Raw genomic sequence first — 7,524 nt, 5'->3', positions numbered from 1 at the left:
CTTTATCTATTCCTGACCTCCCTTCATGAAGACCAGGCTTTTATAGCCATCTGAAAATTACATATTTCCACCTGTATGCCTTGCACACACATCAAACTCAAGATATCCCAATCTAAACTCTTCATCTCCCCTTCTCCTCTCACTTCAAATCCTCCTTCTGTATTCTCTAACACATTTGCCGAACCATCAATCATCAATTGCTCAAACCAGAAACATGGGAGTCACCATCCACCAGTCTACCTATAGCAAAGACTGCCAGCTGTCCACCAAAATCTATGCTGATATACACCATATATCCAAGTCTCATTTGTGGTTTAGCAGTTGTCTTATGACAAGGTTCTCACACTTTCCCCTTCCTAAGGATGAGAATGGCAATAATCAAAGCAATCGTGGAAGCTATATGTTGAAGGTGGTCTAGGTGAGATCACCTGGGATCCCTAAAAGATTAATCAGATCTATCCACCACCGCCATCAGCAGCACTCTAAAACACACACCAAACCTAAGAGAGGAATAAACTTTGAAGGTTTGAGCTATTCGATTTTGAGATCTCTTTGTTATGTCTGTTTGGCCTAGCCTGACTAATACATTACCTTTATCTCCCCATAATCATGAATCACTAAGTTCTGCTTCCTACATATTTCTCAAGTCCAATTCCTTCTGCCTCTCCCTACTTCCATGAACAAAGTTCCTTATCACTTTGCTATTTTATCACCTCTTTATAGATGTCTTTCACTCCAAGCTTGCTCACTTCTCTGCCATGGAGGATATCTGTTGAGTTTCTAGCCAGCCTGAATTTATCTATTACATCTTCCTAACAGCCAGTGGGGAGGCTGTCCTAAAGGGAACCATGTCTCCCTCATTGATGTAGCAGCCTTGCTGAGTTAAATAAACACCATCCCCTAGCCTCAGTGGAGGTCCTTGATGAAATAAACCATTCAAATAATTCCATCCCCCTTGGGACACTGATTGGTTCAGTAGTGAACATGTACAATCAGAAATTCGGTTGGGAGCATGAGATGTGCTCTGTATGTTTTTATTTCTTTCTCTCTCTCTCTCTCTCTCTCTCTCTCTCTCTCTCTCTCTCTCTCTATCTCTCCCTCTTTCTCTCTCCCTCTCTCCTCCCACTTTGGATATGGTCAATGAAGTTTATAGTCCCAGGAGCTGTTGGCAGTCATCTCGCAACCAGGAAATGGTAGAGATAATGCATGAAATACAAAGTTGAGGGGGGAAATGTGTTTTTGGTGACATCATTGAGCTACTTGGTCAAACCTACCTTTCTACCTCTAGGCATTCCACTCCTGTGTGTCAATAAATTCCCTTCTTATTTAATCCAACTGGAGTTTGATTTTCTATTACTTATAACGCAAAGGGTACTAATTGAAACACTCCTCATTCCAATTTTAGTTCATCCTCCACATAACCCACCAGAAAAATGTCTTTAAAATGAAAAATTGATCAAATAACTCCTCACTTAAGATCACTCAAAGTTTCCACCATATTGGGCCCTTCATCCCATCCACCTCTCCAAATTCATGATATGGTCTTCATACCTGCACAATTCACACTCAGAAATAGTAAGAAACTTTTTGTTCCAAGAACAATGAACTGTTACCCTACACCACACTACCTTCTCAGAACTTGTTTCCCTATAACCCAATAATTTCCCCTCCTAGATGGATGCAGTAGCTCTTGGAATTACATACATCCTTATTCACGTTAAAAGAGAGACAGAGACACATCACATTATTAGGTGACATTCATTGCAGTACCGTGTGCATTAGTAGAAAGCTGGCAACTCAAATGTACATCCATGAGAGAATAAATTAATTATGACATTTATATGGAATTATAAGACAGTAAAATAAATAACATATATCAACATGGAGAAATTTCAAATGGGTGATGTTGAGGAAAAACGTCAAAGAAGAGCTCACACAGTGTCACTGAAACATGCAAAACAATAATGTTTACTGTAGAAGTAAAAATATGCTTGAAAAGGTTATTTCTGGGGAAAGAGGGAGGTAAATGATATTAGGGAGAGTATACAAGTAGCTTCAAATCTGTATGTAGTATTCCACTTCTAAAACAGGATATAAAAGAAATGTTGTAAAAAGGATAAAGTACAGCACAGTGGGTGGTGGTGTACAAGAATGTTTGTTCTAATACTCTTTAAAATTTTTGCATGCTTGAAATATTTTCTAATAAAATATATTTGCATCTATTATATAAAATATATTTAAAAGCTTTCTTATCTTCCTTCTCCCACCTCATTACGTACACTAAAGCTGACTCCGCGGCAATTGGTCTATGACTAGGATAATGATGAAGATCTGGTCTCTAAACTTTAAAAAAGATATAATCAAGCTAAGTAAGGTTCACAAAAAGCAATTGAAATAGCACACTGTGTTGGTGGGACAGTAAAGAAACAGCTTCTTGTAAGCCGCTGGTAGGACTAGAAATTTATACACTCTATGTGAGAATGCCTTAACAGTATCTGTTAAACGAAAGGAGAAAGGAAAGGTGAAGGAGCCTGAGTCAGTTTACAGGGGATTTTTAGTAATGCTTCTTGAGGAACTGTTTTGATGACTTCAAGCTATTAATAAAGGTTTCTGGGCAACTCAAATACATAATTTGCTAATCAATATGGCAGGAGGCAAGACAATTTTATTTCTTTATTCAAAGTTTTACTTCAGATTTCTTATAACAGGAAATCTCCTTAACCATAAGGTTTACCTATAAAAACTCTAACACTTATATTTCTACTTACATAGTAGCCAAAGAGTTGCTAGGCTGCTGGAAGACAATTTTTCATAAAATTAAATCTGGCTCACCATGTCTAAATCAAATAATTTCAAAAGGCCTAAGAGAGGTTAATAAAAACCACACAAGTAGAAATTGTACACTTTGCTGCCAAAAGCAACTGGATGATAGAATATAGAAAAAATAGAGAGACAGACAGCAGACATTTAGGTGCATATAGGCAAGTTTACACTAACCACTATAAGATTTGTTTCTGATTATGGGAGTGTAAAGAATCAAATATAAGCATGAAATAAGGCTCTCCACAATTTTTAAGTTTGCAGTTGCAAATTTTCCTAAACACAAATGTCATAGTTAGTATGGTAATTTGATTATATCAATCACTAATGTTGAATAATCACATCATAAATTAAGAATATACTGAGATTCTGAGTATGTGTTGTGTAGGTGTCAAAACTAGCTTAATTATAATCTTACCATGCCTTTAAATCATAGTTCAATTAGGGAATAAAAGATATTTTAAGGAAATTCTGAGAAGAAACAATTTTAGGTTCCTGAAGGGAGATAAGATACTAAATATTCCATGGTATAAAGAGATGGAGAAAGCAGCAAATTTTTTCTTAACACTGATTAAAAGCACTATGTAGTATAATTTTCAATTTTGTTAAATATCATTAACCTCAAGATTAAATGGAAGCCTAAATATAATGTTTGTTCTGATTCATAAAACACTCACTCTATTCAAGAACACTGACATGCCACAATCAGATTTGCAATTATTTATTAACTGCTGCACTGCCCATAATCTACAACACAAAGAAGCAAGAGTCATACAATGCATCGTTCAATAAAAGTCATTGACGGCTTGTCAGTAAACTGTCAAGCCAAAGCCCTCCAGGAATGCCAAGGGAGAGAGGTCATGGAAATCAAAACAAGTGTGGGTATGAGAATGGTTCATTTACCACAACCCATAATTTATACTAGAAACGTTTAAGCTATTCTTGTGGTTGCATTTTGAAAATATGTGTTACGCACCTGCCCTCTGCTAGGGACTGGAAATGCACAGCAATACAAACTTCTCCTTCTCCATCTATGATATGCGATCAGTTGCCACATTTGATAAATTCTGTCTCCTTGCATGCTTGTGTCTCCCTCATGCTCTCTCATCACCTCCTCTCCCTTCCGTTTGCCACTGCTTTGGTTCAGGGCCTTATCACATGCTCACATTTGTGCAAAGTAACATATACATATATAGAATATTCACTATAGCATTGTTGGTAACAGCAAAAAACTGAAAGTCTAAATATGTAAATATCCATTAATAAGGAATAGATTAATAAATTATAGTCCAATAATGGAATCTATGAAGCTATTAAGAACTAGGCAACATTCTATGTATTGATATGAAATGACCTCCAAAATATAAGTGAAGATAGCAAGCTACAAAATGTGTTTGTAGTATGCTGCAGAGGGAAAGAATGATCTCCTTTCTTCACTCATTGTTAGGTTTATGGCTGAGGCCCCTATAACAAAAGACAGATTAACAAGAGGAAAGCATACAAATTTATTTAAGATTTTCGTGATATGGGAGCCTTCATAAGGAAATGAAGACCCAAAGAAACAGGTAAGCTTGTGTATTTTTATGCTTAGGTTTGATGAAGAGTGGACAGTTCTGGAGAAGTATGATTGGAGGACAAAAGGTATGCTCTAATGGCAATAAACTGGGGAGAACTTAGCAAGGCCTGTTTGTTCAGATTCTTCTTTGTGTCTCTGTGTTACTTTTCCCAGATAAGGATGTTACTTTTCTCCAGGTATAGGAAAAGCACCTCTCAAATGAACTGCTTCAGCGCAGAAAGGTAGGAGATGGTCAGAGAGTGACCTTCCTAGATGTGATGACCTGCTTCAGGGTAGAAAGGTGGGGGAAAGGTGAGAGTGACCTTCCTGCTTCCGCTGTTTTCTCAAATGCCAGGGTGCCATATTACAAGGTAGCATGTCCTAAACCCCATAAACTACAACTTGATTTTAAAATGATAATATATATTCGAATATACACATATATGAATATATACACAAGATATATATTTACATTTATATACAAACACACAAATACATACACATTATGCATAGACTCAAAATACATAAGAATCTGATAACTGTGTTTACCTCCAAGGGAAGGGAACTAGATGACTGGCAGATAGGAAGGGAAGGACACTTACATTTTACTTTAAACCTTTTGTTCTTTTTTGAAGCTTGTGCCATGTGCATGCCTATTCAAAACCTACATAAATATAATACTTTTAAAGTAAATACTTTAAAAATGTATCTCACATCAGGACTATCACGGTAGTAGTCTTCTAACTGCTCACTCTTCTATTTTATTTTTTCTATTGAGGTGAAATTTACATGACATAAAATTATCCATTTTAAAGTATACAATTCAGTGGCTTTTAGTACACTCACAATGCTCTGCAAGTATCACAATTATCTAGTTCCAGAACATTTTCATCACTTCTAAAGAAATCCTGTACTCATTAAGCAGTTACTCTTCATTATCCCCAGATCCTGACAACCAACTAATTTTCTTTCTGTCTCTATGAAATTACCTACACGGGATATTTCATATACTTGGAATCACGCAATATGTGACCTTTTGTTTGCTCCCTCAGTCCATCCTTCATTCTACTTCTGAGTTAAGTGCCCCTCTCACACATGGCCATAGCACCTTACCCTTGTACTCGCCTTTCACACTATATTCTAATTGTTATCTTGACTGTATACTTTATAGAGTTTAGATTTAAGAGTGTAGGCCCCATGCCCGTCTTGTTCCCCCATTATATCAATAAACACATGATGTTGAATGAATGTTGCTAAAACACAATCTGATCATGATATTCCCTCAATTATGTAACTGGTTTATTGAATAAACTAGACTTAATAGAGTGAAAGCCACTTCCTCTTCCCCGGAGAGAAAGTGATTTTCTCCGACCATTATTTTCAGATTTGCTTTGTTGGGTCAATCTCCTGGATGATATCTCAGCTTTTTGGAGGGGCAGAAAAAGTTCAGTCTAAATCAGGAAAGAAACTTGACTAGGGAGCTTAACACAGGATAGAGGCAAAAGGCATCCCCAGAATGACTGCAAAGGGCAGTCCTGAGATGTAGACTATGCAGCGGGCCTGACAAGCAATCCATCCAGCCTGAGGCAGGAAGATGGGGTTTCAGAAAGGACAGTGCAACAGAAAAAAAAAACACAACTGATAGATTTTCTCATTGACTATATTGATTATTATGTACAAAATTTGGAAGCAGAATTAGTGGAAGGTACATAGAAAACTAAACAATTAAAACCAGGAAGAGTAAAAAGTAGTACAGGGAAATATTATTTGCTCAGCTGAAAATCTGCCGGTTTACTAGGCATGCTAATATAAACATGAAATACTGATTTAATAAAAAGAAATCACAATATAATTATATTGGGAAGATGGACAGGAGTACATGTGTATATTGGGAAGAGAAGAGGCAAGGTAGTAATGAAAGATATCTAAATCCTCCATTTACCATAAAACAAAGTTAATAGAGAATGCTTAAAGTTGAAAAATCAGGATGTAACAGGAATTTTGAAGTAAATACCAGAAGCAAGAGAAAAAAGTGTTGAGTTAAACATGACTGCCTCCAAAAAGTAGAAATCAAAAGGCAGAATGGGGTGGAGATAGGGAAATATGTTTTTGTCTTAAGTGTGATAATGCTGTTTAAATCATTACTATTTGATTAAGCACATTACTTTCATAAAATCCAATCTAATCTAAATCAAAACATCCAATTCCCATTCAATTTGAAGCTTCTCCCTTCTCCCAGCTCAATCCTGAATCTGGCTTGGAAACTCATAGCAGGTGTGTGTCCAGACTGGCAATGAAGTCAAGTGAATGAGTCCAGAATGGATTGTGCACTCTGAGAGCTGCCCTCTCCCATCTCTGCCATTACAACTCTTATTCCTCTTCTTCACTCAAAGTTTCAGCCTAACACACATCTTTCATTAGCTAGAACAGGGGTCTCCAACTCTCCCTTCCACCCACCCCCACCCCCGCCTCACACCAGGAGATGAGCAGCAGGCGAATCAGTGAAACTTCATCTGTATTTACAGCCACTCCCCATTGCTCACATTACTGGCTGAGCTCCGCCTCCTGTCAGATCAGCAGTAGCATTATATTCTCATATGAGCATGAACCCTGTTGTGAACTGCACATGTGAGGGATCTAAGCTGCATGCTTCTTATGAGAATCTAACGTCTGTTGATCTATTACTGTCTTTCATAACCCCCAGATGGGACCATCTAGTTGCAGGAAAACAAGCTCAGAGCTCCCACTGATTTTATATCGTGGCGAGTTGTATAATTATTTCATTATATATTACAATGTAATAATAATAGAAATAAAGTACACAATAAATGTAATGCACTTGAATCATCCCAAAACCATCCCCACCCCCATCCATGGAAAAACTGTCTTCCACGAAACTGATTCCTGGTGCCAAAAAGGTTGGGGACCGCTGAGCTAGAATAAATGCTTTCTCTAGCCTCTGGCCTGTGTATACCCTGGGCTAGAAAAACTCTCTTCCCTACCTCCTTTGCCCAATATGTTTTAATCACACTTCACTTCAGGTCTTAGCTCAGTAAGTAGTGACTTCCTCCAGGAAAACGTTCCTAACTTCCAAGTCCAAGTAGTGACCTACCTACGCTACCTCATACTTCCCTTAGCACAACACTGAC

The sequence above is a fragment of the Macaca thibetana genome, chromosome X, assembly GCF_024542745.1.
Source record: "Macaca thibetana thibetana isolate TM-01 chromosome X, ASM2454274v1, whole genome shotgun sequence".
NCBI classification, from domain to species: domain Eukaryota; kingdom Metazoa; phylum Chordata; class Mammalia; order Primates; family Cercopithecidae; genus Macaca; species Macaca thibetana.
Note: the sequence above shows the minus strand (reverse complement) of the source record.